The 22,055-nt window shown below is 36.4% G+C and overlaps 1 protein-coding gene and 1 non-coding gene across 2 annotated transcripts in view; one reads left to right on the forward strand and one right to left on the reverse strand.

Annotated features, from left to right (window-relative positions):
• FAM227B (family with sequence similarity 227 member B) overlaps nt 1-22,055 on the reverse strand; it is a 246,445-nt gene that overhangs the window by 172,175 nt on the left and 52,215 nt on the right. The window lies entirely within an intron of this gene.
• On the forward strand, nt 11,608-11,680 carry TRNAG-CCC (transfer RNA glycine (anticodon CCC)). Its single transcript has one exon. It is a non-coding gene; the product is annotated as a tRNA-Gly (tRNA).

Genomic DNA, 22,055 nt, shown 5'->3' on the forward strand with positions numbered 1-22,055 from the left:
GAATGCAAGAGATTGCTGTGCATTAATTTTGTATCCTGCTACTTTACCAAATTCATTGATTAGCTCTAGTAGTTTTTTGGTAGCATCTTTAGGATTTCTACCTATAGTATCATGTCATCTGCAAACAGTGACAGCTTTACTTCTTCTTTTTCTATTTGGATTCCTCTGATTACTTTTTCTTCTCTGATTTTTGGGGCTAAAACTACCAAAGCTATGTTGAATAATACTGGTGAGAGTGGACAACCTTGTCTTGCTCCTGATCTTAGATGAAAGTGTATCAATGATATTGGCCTGTAGTTTTTTTGTGACATCTTTGTCTGGTTTTGGTATCAGGGTGATGGTGGCCTCGTAGAATGAGTTTGGGAATGCTCCTCCCTCTATTTTGGAAGAGGAGTCTGAGAAGGATAGGTGTTAGCTCTTCTCTAAACATTTGATAGAATTCGCCTGTGAAGCCATCTGGTCCTGGGCTTTTGTTTGTTGTAAGATTTTTAATCACAGTTTCAATTTCAGTGCTTGTGATTGGTCTGTTTATATTTTCTATTTCTTCCTTGTCCAGGCTCAGAAGGTTGTGCTTTTCTAAGAATTTGTCCATTTCTTACAGGTTGTCCATTTTTTTGGCATATAGTTGTTTGTAGAAATCTCTCATGATCCTTTGTATTTCCACAGTGTCAGTTGTTACTTCTCTGTTTTCATTTCTAATTCTATTGAGTTGAGTCTTTTCCCTTTTTTTCTTGATGAGTCTGGCTAAAGGTTTATCAATTTTGTTATCTTCTCAAAGAAACAGCTTTTAGTTTTATTGATCTTTGCTATTGTTTCCTTCATTTCTTTTCCATTTATTTCTGATCTGATCTTTATGAATTCTTTCCTTCTGCTAAATTTGGGTTTTTTTTTTTTGTACTTTCTCTAATTGCTTTAGGTTTAAAGTTAGGTTGTTTATGTGAGATGTTTCTTCTTTCTTGAGGTAGGATTGTATTGCTATAAACTTCCCTTTTAGAACATCTTTTGCTGCATCCCGTAGGTTTTGGGTCATCATGTTTTCATTGTCATTTGTTTCTAGGTATTTTATGGTTTCCTCTTGATTTCTTCAGTGATCTCTTGGTTATTTAGTAGTGTATTATTTAGCCTCCATGTTTTTGTATTTTTACAGTTTTTTTCCTGTAATTGATATCTAGTCTCATAGCGTTGTGGTCAGAAAAGGTGCTTGATATGATTTCAATTTTCTTAAACTCACCGAGGCTTGATTTGTGACCCAAGATATGATCTATCCTGGAGAATGTTTCATGAGCACTTCAGAAGAAAGTGTATTCTCTTGTTTTGGATGGAATGTCCAATAAATATCAATTAATAGGAATGGTAATTACCAATTAGACACAGCCTTCTTGGTTTCTGCAGCAGCAGTCTTAGGATTTCATGCCCGACTCTGGTGTCCGCGCTGATAGCCGTGGCTCGCACCATCTGTGAAGCTTGTTTAGGCGGTGTTCTGAATCTCCTTGCGCACCCCGAACAACGGTCTCTTGAGTCTTAGGCAGTTTCAGATTTTTCCCGGACTCCCCCCAGCTTAGCTGTGGCTCACTCGCCCCCTTCAGGCTGTGTTCACGCAGCCAACCCCAGTCCTCTCCCTGGGATCTGAACTCCGAAGCCCGAGCCTCAGCTCCCAGCCCCCACCCGCTCCGGCGGGTGAGTGCTGGTCAGCACTGATCCTCTGTGTGGGAATCTTTTCGCTTTGTTCTCTGCACCCCTGTTCCTACACTCTCCTCTGTGGCTCTGAAGCTTCCCCCCCACGCACCCCCCATTTCCACCAGAGACGGGGCTTCCTAGTGTGTGGTAATTTTTCCTCCTTCACAGCTCCCTCCCAGAGGTGCAGGTCCCATCCCTAGTCTTTTGTCTCTGTTTTTTTTTTTTTTTTTCTTTTGCCCTATCCAGGTACGTGGGGAGTTTCTTGCCTTTTGGGAAGTCTGAGGTCTTATGCCAGCATTTAGGAGGTGTTCTGTAGGAGTTGTTCTACATGTAGTTGTATTTTTGATGTATTTGTGGGGAGGCAGGTGATCTCCATGTCTTACTCCTCCGCCATTTTGAAGGTCCTCCTTACTTTCTCCTGAGTTGCGAAGATTTGCCAGAAAGCAACAGAGAAAGTCCTAGTCTCTTCAATTTCAGGAGTTTCCAAATCGTCAAATTGAATTTATGAGATGATAAAAATTTATTTTCTTTTCATATGAATAGAACTTATAGTCTAATAATTGAAATGTGAAATGAATAATAACATTTAGCTTGAAGATGGAAGGCCTTTCTCTTGATAAGTCCAGCCAGACACATATTAGTTATCTATCGTTGTGTAACAAACTATCCTAAAACTTAATGGCTTAAACAGCAAGCTTTCATTATCTCATAGTTAATGTGGTTAGGGACCTGTGTATGGTTTAGCTAGGTGTCTCTAGCTAGAATCTTCTATAAGGCTGCAATCAAGGTGTGGGCCAGAACTGCAGTTATCTGTTATCTCAATGCTCAACTCAGAGAGGGATCGACCTTAGATCCTCACTGGTTGTGGGTTTGAAATACCACTTCCTCGCCACGTGAGCTTCTCCATAGCTCCACTTACAACATGGCAGTTTGTTTCCCACAGAGCAAGGAATCAGAGAGAATGAAAAAGAGTGCCCACAACGGAAGTTACAGTATTTCATAGCCTAATCTTCAGAAGTGTCTCATCACTTCTGCCTGTACTCAAGGAGAGGGAATTAACAAAGGCATACAAACCAGAAAGCAGGAATCACTGGAGGCCATCTTAAAGGCTGACTAACACAAGTCAGAAACAATGTTTTTAAGGCCACTGCCACAAAGACAGGATTCTTTAGGGCCTAATAACAAGTAATTCATGGCTTTCAGTGGTGAGCCATTCAGCAGAGAAAGACGAAGTAGGTATATCCTCTATGGCAACATATTTGATCCTTCCCTGAGGGATACTTTATGGTACAATGCCACATAGGATAATTGAGAAAAGGTTTGAACCACAGTGTGTACTGCCTATTAGCTTGAGTTGTGCCTTCTTAGATCTCCTAATGTAGGTGGAAAACTAACATCACTTTGCCTCTACATGAAGGAAATGACCCTGCCTTCAGACCCAACATGAAGATAACCTCCCCCTCCACCACTCTACCTCAAGAGAATAAGATCATAAATGCCAGCTGAAATTCCTCAAGCCATAGATGGCTTGTCCTAGATGGTGTTTTGTTTTGATGGTGTTTTGTCCTAGATGGTGGAGGTAATCAGTCACAAGTTACCCAATATCGTATGAGGATAAGACCTAAACAGACTTGAAAAACAATTTATTTTAATGCAAGATGCACATTGGAATCACCTGGGATTTTTTTTTTTTTTATATATATATGATGAGACCTAGGTCCCACTCCAGACCAAATGCATCAGTATATCTGGGATGGGGCCCAGGCACTGGTATTTTTAAAGTTCTCCAGGAGATTCTAATGGGCCTATGCATTTGAGAACCAATTAGCTAAATGATGGCAGCAGGGGTGGAGAGGACTTTCTAGGAATTATACCTGATTCTTTATCTTTGTTTCTTCCTTAAACACCCTGAAAAGCCTTATGTTGCTTCCCACCTAATTCCATATTTTCTAAGATGGTTCTAAAGTCTGCCGTGCTTCTTGGATCCCTGGTTTTCCTACTGTCTCCACATTTTGTTATTTACATTGGGGCTAAAAGGAAATACAAACACTGGAAAGAGAGCCACAGTTGTTTTTGCAATGAAACAGTTATGGAGTATAAAGTGCACAAAGGACACCCTCCCCCTACTCCCAACACCTGCCACACACACACCATAGTCCATTCTCAGAGTAGCCAGAGTGATTCTGTTATATCATATCTCAGATAATGCAATTTCTCTATTCAAAACTGCAGCTGTTTTCCATATTAGAATAAAAGCCAAAGTCCTTAGAGTGGCCTATGGAGGGGCAATGGAAAAATGTAAGTGATTAAAAACTTAAATTAGGTATGGGAAAAAAAAACAGGAAAAAAAGTAATAAAAGTCTAGAATTATGCACTCAGATTGTTTGGCAGATATCATTGAATTCTCATGTCATTTTAAAAAAACTCTAACTGTACACTGTAAACAATATTTTAATGGACATGATATGCCCATTGATATGGAAAAGACAATAGCCCCATATAAAAAATGGACGAATGTACACAGTTATGTTTGAAGTAAAGAAAATACTTAAGGTATATGTACATATCAATTTAATGAGTCTCCACTTTAAAATTTTTCTATTAATCAACCAGTTAATGGATCCAGCTAGGCTGGGTGAGACTTAACTGATCTTCTATTGTTGGTTATTTTGGTTGTTTCAAATTTTTCACTAACATAAATGATTTTTTTGTACATACTCCTTTATATTTATGATTATCTTATTAAGATAATTATAAGAAACAGAACTATTAGACCCATAAGTTTTAAAGCCTTTAAAAATATAAATTGCAAATTTGATTTTCAGGAATCTTTTCCCCAATATATATTCCAACCCTCTGTACATGGGAATGGATAAACACTTTCCCTAAAATTTATGCTCAAAATTTAGTCAGCTTTATTCTTACCTCTACTTCTCTTTGACTATCCATTATCACCAAAACCTAGCTAGCCTCTTCTTTTTCAACATCTCAGTTGTATGTCTTTCTTGGTCCTTTACAACCTCATTACCTCATGTCTAGAGTTTAGCAATTGTTCCCTAATCATTCTTCTGTCTCAAGTTCCTGCCCATCTCAGATACTACCTATTTCCTTAATCTTCCTGAAATACTACTTTGATGATGTCAGTTGTCAGTTAAAGAATCCATGTTAGCTGCTTACTGACTATTGAATTTAAATTCTTTAAAATAGCATCCAAAGCTGTCAAACAACTGGCTCTACTTTATCTGTCCAATCTTCTCACTGCCCACCATAAACCTTAGAGTTTCCTTAGTCCACTGTGTTTATCCCATTGTCTTTTTCTCCTCACTAGTCCTTAATTTAAAAAAATGTATCTTATCTATTTTGTTCACTTACATATCCCAAGCACCTTTAACAGTATCTGGCACAGAGTAAGCTGTCAGCAAATATTCATTCAATGAATGGATAAACCAATTCCAATTCAGTGACAGAATAATGAGCACACCTCATTACAAAGCATTATTCCAATATTTAAGCAATATATAAATGTAGTTGTTGCAAATGAATAGACATGTACCATCTTGGGGTGGATTCAAGGTGACGGAATAGGAGGATGCTGGACTTACCTCCCCTCACGAAAACATCAAAGCTAAAACTACATATAGAATGACTCTCACTGGGAACTAGCAGGAAGGCTCCTCTACAACCAAAGCTGTGAGGAAAGATTCACACACAATCTGGTAGGAAGGGAGGAGTGATCTGGTCAGGACCTGCAACCCTAGCAGAGGACACAGAAGAGGAGGGGGCTATTTCACAGGCTCAGGGATCCTTCCTGGGGAGTGAGGGGTTTTGAGACAGAATGGAAGGGGTCAGGGCACAACCTTTAAAAGAATGACATAGCTGTTAGGATACTACATAAACTGGTTAGAACCAATTAGGCCCAAGGTGGTGGAAAATTTGACTTCCAGTAGACCTTGAGACTTATTATATGCCCACTGTAATACATTAGCGTGCTAAATGACACACCCACAGGTGCCATGACAGTCCCGAGGCCAATCATAAAAGGGCAAAAAGTGAGCAGCGGCCCAATTCCTCGAAATCCCCACCCATTCCTCAAAATAGTTGGAATAACCCTCCCACTCATAAGCCTATGAAATCACCCAGCCCATGAAAATTAACTACCCTGTATTTCGGGGCCTCTCTCACCTTCTGAGATGGCCCACACTCTGTCTTTGGAGTGTGTTTCTCCTAGGGCTGCTCTCGCCTTCTGAGATGGCCAGCATTCTGTCTATGGAATGTGTATCTCTGCCTTCACTTTACTGTGGCTCGCTCTTGAATTCCTTCTGCGTGGAGCCAAAGACCCTCACTTGGTGGGCCCATCCCAGGGACTCACCCAAGACCTGGGACATGACCATCCTCTCATGTCCCGTTTTCCTGCAAATTCTTTACAAAGGATATTAATAAATCTACTTCTTGCCTATCACTTTGTCTCTCACTGAATTCCTTCTGCACGGAGGCATAAAGAACCTGAACTTCATTAAGTCCTGAGATGGGTTGTGTGGTTTCAGTTAGAAGATTGTGGGTTCGAGTCCCAGCTGAGGTGCAAATGGGTTTGAGTCCTCTCCTAAGTCAGAGGCTGGGGGTTCAAGTCCCATCTGAAGTGTGGCTGGGTTCAAGTCGCATCTGAAGGGGTGCAGTTTCACTTTGATCAGGGTATTGGCAGCCACTGCCAGCATACCAGGATGCAGCTTGGTGCACAGACTTGGGAGGGAGTGAGACTAGCTCCAGGGCAAAGACTACCACTGACAGAGTGCATCCTTGCTCACAATCAGGAGGGAGTGAGACTAGCTCCAGGGCAGAGACAATTATCACACTCGAGCATGTGTCCCTTCCCACACTGAGTGAGCCAGCTCACTAGTGTAGCACCAACCCTTCTGGCCTGATCCAACGTCTAACCGAGGTAAGCACACTGGGGAAAAGTGAAACCTGCACAGAAGTGCAGCCCCAAGCCCTTAGGCCCCAGCCACCCCTAAACCAAGGTGGAGAAACCCTGGAAAAACCCAAGTCCCTCAGGGCTCCTGTTCCAATCTCTTGGACCCAGACCCCACCCCTGATAGAGTAGTGATGGACACTGAGCAAAGGAGAAGTCCCAGCTTGCACCTGGCTCTGGCTCCAGCCCTACTTCCCACCAAGGTGGTGGCTGCCAGCACACATCAGGGAAAGACCTGGCCTTTGCTCACTTCAGGTATAGCCACCTAACAAAGCCTCTGGGCACAAGAAAACTGCATAGGGACACTCCCACACAAGGACACACCCTCAATATCAGAATAGGTAACTGTTTCACCTAATTTCATAGAGACCGAGAAATTTAAACAAAATGAGAAGACAGAAGAATATGTTTCAAACAAAAGAACAAGAAACCACCCCTGAAAAAACTCCAATGAAACAGATATAAACAATTTACCTGATAAAGAGCTTGAAGCAATAGTAATAAGGCTACCTGAACTTGGGGGAAAAAATAGATGAACATCATGAGAATTTTAAGAAAGAACTAGAAAATAGAAAAAAAGAACCAGTCAGAGCTGAAGAATTCAATAATTGAATTGAAAAATACATTATAGGAATTAACAGCAGGTTAGGTGATAACAGAAGAATGCATGAGCTATCTGGAAGATAGAATAATAGAAATTACACAATCAGAATAGCAAAAAGAAAAACAAATTTTAAAAATGAGAACAGTTTAAGGGAACCTCTGGACAATATCAAGTGTACTAACGTTCACATTACAGGGGTCCCAGAAGGAGAAGAGAAAAAGGGGTAGAGATGTATTTGATGAAATAATGGCTGAAAACTTCCCAAACATGAAGGAGAGCGATATTTAGATACAGGAATCACAGAGAGTCCCAAAGAAAGTGAAAACAAAGAGACCCACACCAAGACATATCATAGTTAAAATGGCAAAATGTAAAGAGAGAATTCTAAAGGCAGCAAGAGAAAAAAAAAGTTACATACAAGGGAACCCCCATAAGGCTATAAGCTGATTTTTCAGCAGAAACTCTGCAGGCCATAAGGGAGCGGCATGATAAATTTAATGTGCTGAAAGGAAAAAGTCTACAACTTAGGATACTCTACCCATCAAGGTTGTCATTTCAGCACTGAAGGAGAGATATAGAGATTCTCAGATGAGCAAAAATTAAGAGTTCATATTACTAAACTGACTGTACAAGAAGTGGTAAAGGGTCTTTATGTGAAAAAGAAAAGGCTATAACAAGAAATAAGAACTTAAAGGAAGGGGAAAATCCCATTGGTAAAGGCAAATATATAGTAAAGGCTGTGAATTAACCACTTAAATAAGCTAGTATGAAGATTAAAAGACAAAAATTATAAAATCAACTGTAACTACAATAAACAGTTAAGGTATCTTTTCCAACCACAATGGTATGAAACTAGAAGTTAATTACCAGAAGAAAAATGGGAAAAACACAAACACATGGAGACTAAACAACATGCTACTAAAAAACAAATAGGTCAACAAAGAAATCAAAGGAAATCAGAAAATACCTTGAGACAAATGAAAATGAAAATAAAAACACAACTTTCCAAAATCTATGGGATGCAGCTAAAGCAGTTCTAAGAAGGAAGTTTATAGCAATATAGGCATACCTCAGGAAATAAGAAAAATCTCTAATAAAAAACCTAACCAACCATATAGAGGAATTAGAAGAACAAAGTACAAAGTCAGCAGAAGGAAGGAAATAATAAAGATCAGAGTGGAAATAAATAAAAGAGACCCCCAAAAAAATAATAGAAAAAAATCAATAAAACCAAGAGCTGGTTTTTGAAAAGATAAATAAAATTGGTAAGCCTTTATCTAGGCTCATTAAGAAAAAAAGAGAGAGGATACAAATAAAATAAGAAGTGAAAGAGGAGAAGCTATAACTGATATCACAAAAATACAATCATAAGAGAGTACTATGAGCAGATATATGCCAACAAACTGGACAGACTAGAAGAAATGGATAAATTCCTAGAAACATACAATCTTCCAAGACTGAAGCAGGAAGAAATAGATAATCTGAACAGACTGACTACTAGTATTAAAATTAAATCAGTAATCAGAAAACTCCCCTATCCTCCTATCCTTCTCAAACTATTCCAAAAAAATCGAAGAGAAGGAAACACATCCAAATTCATTCTTTAAAGCCACCATGATACCCAAACCAGGCAAAGACATTACAAAAAAGAAAATCACAGGCAAATATTTCTGATGAATATAGATGCAAAAATCCTCAATAAAATATTAGCAAACCAAATTCAGCAACATATCAAATGGATCATACACCATGATCAAGTGGGATTTATTCCAGGGATGTAAGGATAGTTCAATATCCACAAATCAATGTGATATACCAAATTAACAAAATGAAAAATAAAGATTACATGATCATCTCAATAGATGTAGAACAAGCATTTGACAAAATTCAACACCCATTCATGATAAAAACTCTCAAAAAAGTTAGTTTACGACTTCCCTGGTGGCACAGTGGTTAAGAATCTGCCCACCAATGCAGGGGACACGGGTTTGAGCCCTGGTCTGGGTAGATCCCACATGCCACAGAGCAGCTAGTTTAGAAGGAAAATATCTCAATATAAAGGCCATTTATGACAAATCCACAGCTAGCATTGTACTCAATGGTGAAAAACTGAAAGGTTTTCCTCTAAAATCATGAACAAGGCAAGGATGCCCACTCTCACTGTTTCTATCTAACATAGTATTGGAAGTCCTAGCCACAGCAATCAGACAAGAAAAAGAAATAAAAGGCATCCAAATTGGAAAGGAAGAAGTAAAACTATCACTATTTGCAGATGACATGACTATATTTAGAAAACCCTAAAGTCTCCACCAAAAAATGATTAGAACTAATAAATGAATTCAGTAAAGTTGTGAGATACAAGATCAATATACAGAAATGGGTTGCTTTTCTGTACACTAATAATGAACTATTGGAAAGAGAAAACAAGAAAACAATTCCATTTTACACTTGTATCAAAAAGGATAAAATACCTGTGAATAAACTTAACTATACTCTGAAAACTGTAAGACATTAATGAAGGCAAGTGAAGATGATACAAAGAAATTGAAATGTATCCCATGGTCATGGATTAGAAGAACATTATTAAAATGTCCATACTACTCAAAGCAATCTACAGATTTAATGCAAGCCCTATCAAAATACCCATGACTTTTTTATAGAACTAGAACAAATAATCCTAAAATTTTTATGAAACCACAAAAGACCCTGAATACTCAAAGCAATCTTGAGAAAAAAGAACAAAGCTGGAGATGTCATGTTCCCTGACTCCAGACTACACTACACAGCTATAGTAATCAAAACAGCATGGTACTGGCAAAACAACAGACACATAGACCAATGGCACAGAATAGAGAGCCCAGAAATAAACCCACAAACATATGGTCAATTAATCTAGGATAAAGGAGGTAGAAGTACATAACGAGGAAAGACAGTCTCTTCAATAAGCGCTGTTGGGAAAACTGGAAAGCTACATGTAAAAGAATGAGATTAGAACATTTTCTCACACCATATATAAAAACAAACTCAAAATAGATTAGAAACCTAAATTTAAGACTAAAAACCATAACTCTAGAAGAAAACGTAGGCATATACTTTTGATGTAAATCTTAACAACATTTTTTTGCATCTTTCTCCTCGGGCAAGAGAAACAAAAGCAAAAATTACAAATGAACCTAATTAAACTAAAAGCTTTTGCACAGCAAAGGAAACCATCAACAAAACAAAAAGACAACATACTCAATGAGGAAAGATATTTGCAAATGGTATGTCTGCCAAGAGTAAATATCCAAAATATATAAAGAGCTCATACAACTCATTGTCAAAAAAACAAACAACTTGATTAAAAACTGGGCAGAAGACCCGAATAGAATTTTTTTCAAAGAGGACCAACAGGCATATGAAAAGATGCTCAACATCACTAACCATCAGAGAAATGCAAGTCAAAACCACAATGAGATACCACCTCCAACCTGTCAGAATGACTATCATCAAATAGACAAAAAAAAATAAATTTTGGCAAGGATGCGGAGTAAAGGAACTCTTGTGCACTGTTGGTGAGAATGTACATTAGTATAGCCATTATGGAAAAGAGTATGGAGGTTCCTCAAAAAAATAAAATTAGATCCACCATATGATCAAGAAATTCCACTCCTGGTTATATATCCAAAGAAAACAAAAACACTAATTTGAAAGGATTAATGCTCTCCAATGTTCATAGCAGCATTATTTACAATAGCCATAATATGAAATCGACCTAAGTGTCTATGAACAGATGAATGGATAAAGAAGATGTGTATAAAAAAAAGATGTGTACATATCTTCACACACACACATATACATACATACATATACACAATGGAATGTTACTCAGCCATAAAAAAGAATGAAAAATTGCCATTTGCAGTAACAAGGATGGGCCTGGAGGGTATTATGCTTAGTGAAATAAGTCAGACAGAGAAAGACAAATACACACATTTTTGCCTATATGTAGCATCTAAAAAATAAAACAAATGAGTGAATATAACAAAACAAAAACAGACTCACAGAGAACAAACTAGTTGTTACAAGTGGGACGATGGGTGGTGGGGAGAGACAAGATAGGTGAATGGGATTAAGAGGTACAAACTACTAGGTAGAAAATAAATAAGATACAAGGATGTAATGCACAGGGAATATAGCCAATATTTTATAATAAATGTAAATGGAGTATAACCTATAAAAACGTTGAAACAATATTTTGTACACCTGAAACTAATATAACATTGTAAATCAACTATACTTCAATAAAGAAGAAACATACCACCTTGTTTTGTTCAACCTAGTGACTTAATCTCTTAGAAGTATTCAAATTCTTGGGACTTCCCTGGTGGTCCAGTGGTTAAGACTCTGCACTCCCAATGCAGGGGGCCCAGGTTCGATCCCTTGTCAGGGAGCTAGATCTCACTTGCCACAACGAAGATCCCACACGTGGTGACGAAGATCCTGTGTGTTGTAACTAAGACCCGGCAGAGCCAAATAAACAAATAAATATTAAAAAAAGAAGTATTCAAATTCTTGTTATTCACTTCTCCTTAGCATGATATTTCCACATCACTCACTGGAGTATGTTAATGCATTTAATAATACGATAAGAACCTGCTGCTTTTTACACTATCCAGCACCTCTGACCACTGCTACCAATCTACAGACCAATGTTCCTGTGGGGGGCGGGCATTTGCAAGTCACCCTGTGGCAGACCATGGAAAATTATCTTGGAAGCTAAATTAGTAATTAAGAAGTTGCATCCCAGCAAAGGGAGGATAAATGATTTTAAAAGATATATTATCCAAGTTATTCTGAAATCTAATTCACAACAATCAAATTTGGATAGTTCTGTAAAAACACTACTAGTTTCTGGTTCTTTGGGCTATAACTATTCTATGCTACATACTGTTCACCCCACTTCTGTTCACATAGTCTTTCTTCACATAGTACAAAAGCCAAAAAAAAACAAACAACCCAATCAAAAAATGGGCAGAAAATCTAAACAGACATTTCTTCAAAGAAGACATACAGAAGATTAAAAAGCATGTGAAAAGATGCTCAAAATCACTAATTATTAGAGAAATGCAAATCAAAACTAGAATGAGGTATCACCTCACACCCATCAGAATGGCCGTAATCAGAAAGTCTATAAACAATAAATGCTGGAGAGGGTGATGGGAATGCAAACTGGAACAGCCACTATGGAGAACAGTATGGAAGTTCCTTAAAAAACTGAAAATAGAGCTACCATATGATCCAGCAATCCCACTCCTGGGTGTACATATGGAGAAAACCATAAGTCAAAAAGCTACATGTACCCCAATGTTCCTTGTAGCACAATTCGCAATAGCCAGGACATGGAAGCAACCTAAATGTCCATCTCCAGAGGAATGGATACAGAAGATGTGGTACATACATACAATGGAATATTACTCAGCCATATAAAAGAACAAAATAACGCCATTTGCAGCAACATGGATGGACCCAGAAATTCTCATAGTGAGTGAAGTAAGTCAGACAGAGAAAGACAAATATCATATGATATTGCTTATATGTGGAATCTAAGAAGAAGGCTACAAATGAAATTATCTACGAAAACTTCTATCTTTGAAATAGAGTTACAGACGTAGAAAATAAATTTATGGTTACCAGGGGGTAAGGGAGGGGAGGGATAAATTGGAAGATTGGGATTAACATATACATACTACTATATATAAAACAGATAACTAATGAAGACCTACTGTATAGCACAGGGAACTCTACTCAATACTCTGTCCTATACGGGAAAAGGATCTAAAAAAGAGTAGATATATGTATTTGTATATCAATTCACTTTGCTGTATACCTGAAACTAATACAACATTGTAAATCAATTATACCCCAATAAAAATTTAAAAAATTTAACCAATGATAGTACAATAATACAACTTATTGAAATTATTGCCACTTTGGGAGTTTATATCTCTGGCCATCCTGTTACTGTTTTGGGGGTTTCCTCACTCATTAGCCACGCAAATTTCTTGTTTTTCTTTAATGATGTATATTGAAAAGCACAATGTTGAGATTTTACTGGCTTAATTCTCAGAAGGCTATCTCATTTTCAAGTTTGAAGGGTTCTGTCTTTATTGTCCCTAAGCATTGCTTAGAGTGAAGATGTAGCAAAATGACAAAGGTGCAAATTAAAGTTCAAGTAGCTAATCCATCTGGCTATTACTTGAAGCATTTTTGGAACATGTCATTTGCTAAGTATCAACTAGTGCTTGTGTATGAGTAACTTGTTAAAAAATTTTTCACCTCCTCACATCACTAAGTACAGTAATGTGCACATAGGTACTTAAAAGTTACATGTTAAGTGAATAGAAGAAATATTTTTTATCACTTGTGGTTTAAACAATAGTCTATAAAAAAACCATAAAGTATGTTAATGATTTAACCTTAAAGTTCAGATAAAGAGGAAAAATTGGGCTTAAAAATTAGAGGGGGTGTAAAGATTGTTTTTCAAAAACGATCTTCATCTGAGTTTAAAAGGTTATATGGTGTGGTACCACAATAAGAGAAATGACCATTAAAACTTTAGTCTTGTAAATAATCTAACAATATACTGGTTAAGGGGAGCTGGCTTGTAAATCCTGAGTCCTTCCAGATACTGAAATTCTGTAACTTCTTACATTCCAGTCCTAAAAAGGGAGATATGCCATTTTGTTTGGAAGGCAAATTTTAACTACCTGCTGCCTGTTTAACTCATTAAAAACAAAAAGAGAAAGTGCTTTTAGTTTAAAATTCTGGAGAAAAGTTAACCCCATATGACAATAAGCAACTAAAATGTCAAGAAGAAATTATGTCTTAAAAATGTTTTAGATTAGAAGCAATTCTGAGACAGCAGCATACATGGAGCCCAGATTATTGCATTCCTTGACAGTCATATATACACACACATACATATGTATATACTCATGTTTTACCCCAGTTCAGCTCTTGACCTGCCTCAGCATTCCTCCAGCACACAAATTAAGGAAGTAATACACACAAAGACACACACACACACACACACAGAGATAGAACTGTTGAGGGGAAAGAGTTCCAAAATAATAAATCTAAGTCATCAGTCTCTACTGCTAATTTCACCTCAACATTCAACAAGCACTTTAGGAGTTTATTCAGTACCTATGGATAGAAGGCATAGAGTAACAAAATGTTAGAAAAGGGAACTATAGAAATAATCTACTCTAATCATCTCATTTTTTTCAGGTGGAAAAATAAGGCTGAGAGGGATTATATGACATACTCAAGGACATTCACGTCTTTTATGTGCAAGTTAAATACATCAGAGCTGAGGAAACATTAGAAACTGTAGAGAAGTCTCCAAATCAAAACATGCTTATGTCCTTAGTAAATAAATGATCTGAGTCTTATGTTTAGAGGATTCTCCACAGTTATGACTGAGTCCAGCTTGGGGATAAGCAACACAGAAACTATAAAACTGTAAGCAGAATGTAAAACTATAAGCAGAATATGGTAGCTCTCAGATGCCATGGACCAAACCCCTTTGCATTGATTTCCTGTAGGAGAGTGGTCCTCAAAATTTTAGTCTCAGGACCACTTTATACTCTTAAGAATAACTGAAGACAACAAGAACTTTTGTTTATATGTGTTTTTGTATCTATTAGTATTTCCTATATTAGAAATTAAAACTGAGAAATCTTAAACATGTATTTATTATTTCATTAAAAATAACAGTAATAAACCCATTTCATATTAACATAAATGGCATATTTTTGGAAAAAGATAACTATATTCAAGAAAAAAATTTGAGAAGAGTAACACTGTTTCACATTTAAAAGATCTCTAACAACTGGTTTAGTAGAAGACAGCTGGATTCTAATATTTACTTCTGCATTTCTTCTACTGTGATGTATTTTTTGAAGTATATATTTATATATTGAAGCATATTAAGAAAATCCAGTATCACATAAATTAGTCAAAAAAAGGAGGAGTATTTTAATAGTTGTGAATACTCTTTGAATACTATACCCAAATGTGACAAGTTCTAGTTTCTTAATGGTGGGTTGCAACGTGGAATCTGAAAACACATAACTGTGCTTTGCGTACTCTGTTGCGTTAAAATCCATTGGTCTATCACACTTTTAAAAATCTATGTATAATTTTAAAAAATATAATGCATTAGTCATTTGTAAAATATTGGTTCAGTGAGTTATGCAGATATTCTAAATGTTGACACATTTCTTTATAGTAAAAAAAAAAATCACATTCATTAATATCACCACTGAATTACCAGAGGTCTTTAAGTATTGGAAAACAGTCAAGATTATGGTAGTGGATGCAAGTTCTTCAAAATTTTTGTTTGAAAGCTCAAAACTTTTATTATTTTCATTTTTTAATTTCTTTTTTGTTTATATCTTTATTGGAGTATAATTGCTTTACAATAGTGTGTTAGTTTCTGTTGGACAACAAAGTGAATCAGCTATATGTATACAATACATATATCCCTATATCTCCTCCCTCTTGTGTCTCCCTCCCACCCTCCCTATCCCACCCCTCTAGGTCATCACAAAGCATTGAGCTGATCTCCCTGTGCTATGCAGCAGCTTCCCACTAGCTAGCTATTTTACATTTGGTAGTGTATATATGTCAATGTTACTCTCTCACTTCGTCCCAGCTTCCCCTTCCCCCACTGTGTCCTCAAGTATGTTCTCCATGTCTGTGTCTTTATTCCTGCCCTGCCACTAGGTTCATCAGTACTGGAAAGCTCAAATTTTATCACTGGCCGTAGCAAAAGCACTCCATACATAAGGATTACTGCACTATTCTTTAATTCCTGTAAATGAGACACTTCCTGACCTGCAAACTATATGCTCCCCCTTCCATAGTACGTAGCTATTACTAGGTAGCACTTTCCCAACCAGAGTTTTTATTTGTCAGCCCTCCTTACACCTAGGTGTAGCCATGGTTTGTTCTCACTAATGGTATGTGATTGGAAGTGATATGGGAAACTTCTGAACCAAGACTTTTATGAGTGTGTGTCTATTCCTCTTTTATTCTCCTGATACAGATTAATTCTACTGACTGTGAAGATCTATAGGATGGTGACCCCAGAAGGTGGAAGCAGCCTGGATCTCTGAATCACTATGTGGAGGAGAGGCACTCACTGGTCACTAACTAATATGAATTCTCATAAGACAGCTTTAAATGTAGGTTAAGGTTCTACAGAAATATAAGAGGCTCAAAGTTCAAATAAAAACAAAGATTTGAACAAAATTCTACCTTGAACAGATTTCCTAGTAGTCACAGTCTAAGCAGAAGTCTACAGAAAAAATTACTTTATAGAAAAATAAGACTACTTCTTTATGCAATCCTTGCCTTTTTGAAGTGGAACATCTGCCCTTTTAGTTTCCCTACAAAAAAAAACAACGACAGTGTCTAGTAGACTAGACCCATGCTTCCCTAGTGGAGGCTCAGCTTCTTTCAGAGGATTAGAAATTCCAACTCTTTGCTGTCACTGTACCTCTGGACCACTTTGGCCCCACAGTGTGGGTTTTCCATTCTCCAAATGATTGCTTGCTATTTCTAGAGGCATCTGTATACAAAATTGGGAAACAAGTGAGATTTTCCTCCAGTCTTCTGCATCCTACTTTGGCTCTTCTAACAGCTTTCCTCCTTCCTTCTCACATATTAAAACTTGATCCCAGAAAAGGATCTAAACACTCATTCACATTAGTCATGAATGAGGGAATAAGGCTATGGTAATTCTCCTAAGTTAAAACTCTTATCCTATGATGACAATTTTAAGCCTTAACATACTTACAAGCCTGTAAAATTAAATGTCTGAGAGGCAGTATGTGAAGTTGTTAAAGAGTTCAGATTCTAAGGCCAGAATTTCCTGAATTTGAATTCATATTCCACCATTTATGAGTGATGTGACCTTGAGCAAGTTATTTAATTCCCTTATGTTTCAGTTTCCTCATTTTGTAACTGATAATAAAAGCAACCTACTACATAAGAATATTACTAATAAAGCCCTAATACGTTAACACACTTTATCAAATACATAGTTCAAATTGAAGATTTCCCCAAGTTGAACATAAATTATTAAAATTTAATTTTGAGCAGTATATGAAAAGAAACCCTAATTAAACCTCTAACCTACCATAATACCCCAGACTTAGATCATCTTATCCAGAAACAGAAAAATCTAGTGATGTTTTAGAATGTAATATAAAAAGTACTTTTCAAATATTTATGGGTAAATAAAATATATGATGCATTTTATAAAGACTTTCCATTAATATGAAAATCAAGAGTGTTTGAAACAAATATAATTTTTATGTTTTTCCAAATTAAAATGATCATTTCATTAGAAATACAGTATAAAACCTCTTTAAAGCATGGTAGTTCACCACCCAGAGTAATTCTTTATTTTAGATTGCATAAAATGGATACTGCAAAAATAATAACTTCTGAAAAAACCAGGACTATCATGAAGCAACATATAAATAATATTTGGAACAAAAGTAATTAAAAGCTCATAAGCAGTACTTCCTCTAATAAGAGAAAAACATTTTTGATGGCCTCTATATAAACTATGGAATAACATAAATGTATTCTCTTGGTGGCCAAAAATATTGGTCAATATCTGTTGATTATTTTAAAATGTTGATTATGGTTAAATATTGAAACAGTTTCATATATATTATTTATGTAAAGAACATAAGAAACAATGTTATATATTATAGAAAGGAAGAATGCCTATAAATAGCCATATAATCATTACCACTGGGGAGAAAGGGACAGATTTAGGAATGGTACAAAAGATATGTAAATAAAAGGCTTGAAAAGCAAATATGGCAAAATGCAAATATTTGTTATGTGTGGGAAATATTTTCTATACTTTCCTGCATGTTTAAATAAAATATGATAATAAAAACAAATCCAAAAGGAAACCCCATGTAAAGAATTGGGATAAACATAACCATTTTGATCTATCTCTCAACTCTAAGTAAAACAACTATAAAACTTACAAATAAGAAAATCTGCATCAGCACCAGAAAGAAAATATAAAAACTGATATTATATCTGAAGTCCATGAAATGGGACCAAATTTTAAAGTGTTTTTCATAATAAATATAGTTTACCACTAAACTATAGGAGTTTAGTTTGAGGAGTTTAGTTATATGAGGAAGTCTTGACAGATCCTCATCCACATTGGCAGAAACTTACTCAGAAAAGCAAAAGCTCCACTGAAATGAGATGTTTATTTGGGAATCCAAGGAGAAGTCCCTTACTCAAGGTCCTACAGTCCAGGGGCACTGGGTAGAATGGTAAGCCCATGACTGGCTAAAACATGATGTTGAAAATCGTGGTCTTTTGAGGGACTTGATTTTTTGCTTTCAGCCTCACCTCCAAAGACCTTTCAGTTGTCATTCCCTAATAAAAGATTGTTCTTAGTTTACATATTTGCCAAATGAGTAGCTTGTAGTGGGCTTTATCCTATTTTTAAAAAATTGGTCCCTATATATTTTCATTTTTTATGAGGTAAAAAGACAACATTTAGTATGTCATAGCATACCACGTGAAAACAGGATATGAAGGCTTTCTCTGGAGATTTTATTTCCTCAATGTCAGGGGATACTCTCCAATGGTGAAATGAAACTTTTTCCTTAAATATCTGCAACAGTGTCACTTTCCCTTCCTCTTCAGTCTGGCCATATAAGTTTCTATGTCTTGAAATATTTGGCTAAGATCTTTACTAGGTCTACCACAGAGCTTAGGGAAATCCAAGAATTTTAAATAAATTTTGGCATTGTGAAAACTTATGAAAATCATCAAGACATGTTCTAGTGACATTTTCCAAATTTAAAGACAAATTAAAAAATCTTGGAAACATCTAAATAAGTAAAAGTAAAAACTAAATTTTATAAATTAACTGTAAAGGAAGAAAACAGGCTGGTTTAGACTTCTCTACTAGACTAAATAACAGAAGATAATGAAGTAGTATCTAGTTTTATAAGAACATGTGATTTGACAATTTGATATTTAAATTGGAAAATAAACTCAATATTTAAATATTTAATTTACATCAGTCTGACTCTCCCATAGATAAAAGTTATGAATTCTTGGAAGTGTTTAAAAAAAGGACATTAACCACTTGAAGATACCAGGGAATGACTAAAAGCAGGTAGAAACTGGAGGGGCGTTGAGCCTTCTAAAATGGAACCTGTAGGGTTCTCATCAAGAGAAAAAGGCAGAGGACTCAAATCAATAAAATTAGAAATGAAAAAGAAGTTACAACTGACACCATACAAAGGATCATAAGAGACTAATACAAGCAACTATACGGCAATAAAATGGCCAACCTAGAAGAAATGGACAAATTCTTAGAAAGGTACAATCTTCCAAGACTGTACCAGGAAGAAATAGAAAATATGAACAGATCAATCACAAGTACTGAAATTGAAACTGTGATTTAAAAACTTCCAACAAACAGCTGTCTGGAACCAGATGGATTCACAGGCAAATTCTATCAAACATTTAGAGAAGAGTTAACACCTATCCTTCTCAAACTATTCCAAAAAATTGCTGAGGAAGGAACACTCCAAAGCTCATTCTATAAGGTCACGATCACCTTGATACCAAAATCAGACAAAGATATCACACACAAAAACATTACAGGCCAGTATTACTGATGAATATAGAAGGAAAAATCTTCAACAAGATACTAGCAAATCCAATCCAACAACACATTAAAAGAATCATATACCATGATCAAGGGGGATTTATCCCAGGGATGCAAAGATTCTTCAACATATGTAAATCAATCAATGTGATACACTACACTAACAAACTGAAGAATAAAAACCATATGATCATCTCAATAGATGCAGAAAAAGCATTTGACAAAATTCAACACCGATTTATGATAAAAACTCTCCACAAAGTGGGCATAAAGAGAACATACTTCAACATAATAAAGGCCATATATGGCAAATCCACAGTAAACATCATTCTCAATGGTGAAAAACTAAAAGCATTTCCTCTAAGATCAGGAACAAGACAAGGATGTCCACCCTTGCTACTTTTATTCAACATAGTTTTGGAAGTCCTACCCACAGCAATCAGAGAAGAAAAAGAAATAAAAGGAATCCAAATTGGAAAAGAAGAAGTAAAACTAGCACTGTTTACAGATGATATGATACTACACATAGAAAATCCTAAAGATGCTACCAGAAAACTAGAGCTCATCAATGAATTTGGTAAAGTTTCAGGATACAAAATTTATGCACAGAATTCTCTTGCATTCCTATACATTAACAGTGAAAGATAAGAAAGAGAAATTAAGAAAACTGTCCCATTTACCATTGCATCAAAAAGAATAAAATACCTAGGAATAAACCTACCTAAGGAGGCAAAAGATTTGTACTCCAAAAACTATAAGATATTGATGAGGGCTTCCCTGGTGGCACAGTGGTTGAGAGTCTGCCTGCCAATGCAGGGGACACGGGTTCGTGCCCCGGTCCGGGAGGATCCCACATGCCACGGAGTGGCTAGGCCCGTGAGCCACGGCCGCTGAGCCTGCACATCTGGAGCCTGTGCTCCGCAATGGGAGAGGCCACAACAGTGAGAGGCCTGTGTACCACCAAAAAAACAAAAAAACTATAAGATATTGATGAAAGAAATAAAAGATGACACAAACAGAGGAAAAGATATACTATGTTCTTGGATTGGAAGAATCAATATTGTGAAAAGGCCTATCCTCCCCAAAGTAATCTACAGATTCAATGCAATCCCTATCATATTACCAATAGCATTTTTCACAGAATTAGAACAAAAAATTTTACAATTTGTATGGAAACACAAAACACCCTGAATAGCCAAGGCAATCTTGAGAAAGAAAAACAGAGCTAGAGGAATCAGGCTCCCTGACTTCAGACTATAGTACAAAGCTACAGTCATCAAAATGGTATGGTACTGGCACAAAAACAGAAATATAGATCATTGGAACAGGATAGAAAGTCCAGAAATAAACCCATGTACCTATGGTCACCTAATATATGATAAAGGAGGCAAGAATATACAATTGAGAAAGGACAGTCTGTTCAATAAGTCGTGCTGGGAATACTGGACAGCTACATTAAAAGAATGAAATTAGAACATTCTCTAACACTATATACAAAGTAAACTCAAAATGGATTAAAGACTTAAATGTAAGACCAGATACTATAAACTTCTTAGAGGAAAACATAGGCAGAACACTCTCTGACATGAATCTCAGCTTGATCTTTTTCAATCCACCTCCTAAAGAAAATAAAAGCAAAAATAAATGGAACCTAATTAAACTTAAAAGCTTTTGCACAGCAAAGGGAACCATAAACAAAACAAAAAGACGACCTACAGAATGAGAACATATTTGCAAACGTAGCAACTGATAAGGGATTTATCTCCAAACTATACAAACAGCTCATGCAGCTCAATACCAAAAACAAAAAAAAAACCCAATCAAAAAATGGGCAGAATATCTAAATAGACATTTCTCCAACGTAGATATATAGACGGCCAAGAAGCACATGAAAAGATGCTCAACATCACTAAATTAGAGAAATTCAAATCAAAACGACAATAAGGTATCACCGCACTGGTCAGAAGGGCCATCATCAAAAAATCTACAAACCATAAATGCTGGAGAGGGTGTGGAGAAAAGGGAACCCTCATACACTGTTGGTGGGAAGGTAAATTGGTACAGCCACTATGGAGAACGGTATGGAGGTTCCT

The sequence above is a fragment of the Neophocaena asiaeorientalis genome, unplaced genomic scaffold (genome assembly GCF_003031525.2).
Source record: "Neophocaena asiaeorientalis asiaeorientalis breed wild unplaced genomic scaffold, Neophocaena_asiaeorientalis_V1.1 scaffold298, whole genome shotgun sequence".
Classification (NCBI taxonomy): domain Eukaryota; kingdom Metazoa; phylum Chordata; class Mammalia; order Artiodactyla; family Phocoenidae; genus Neophocaena; species Neophocaena asiaeorientalis.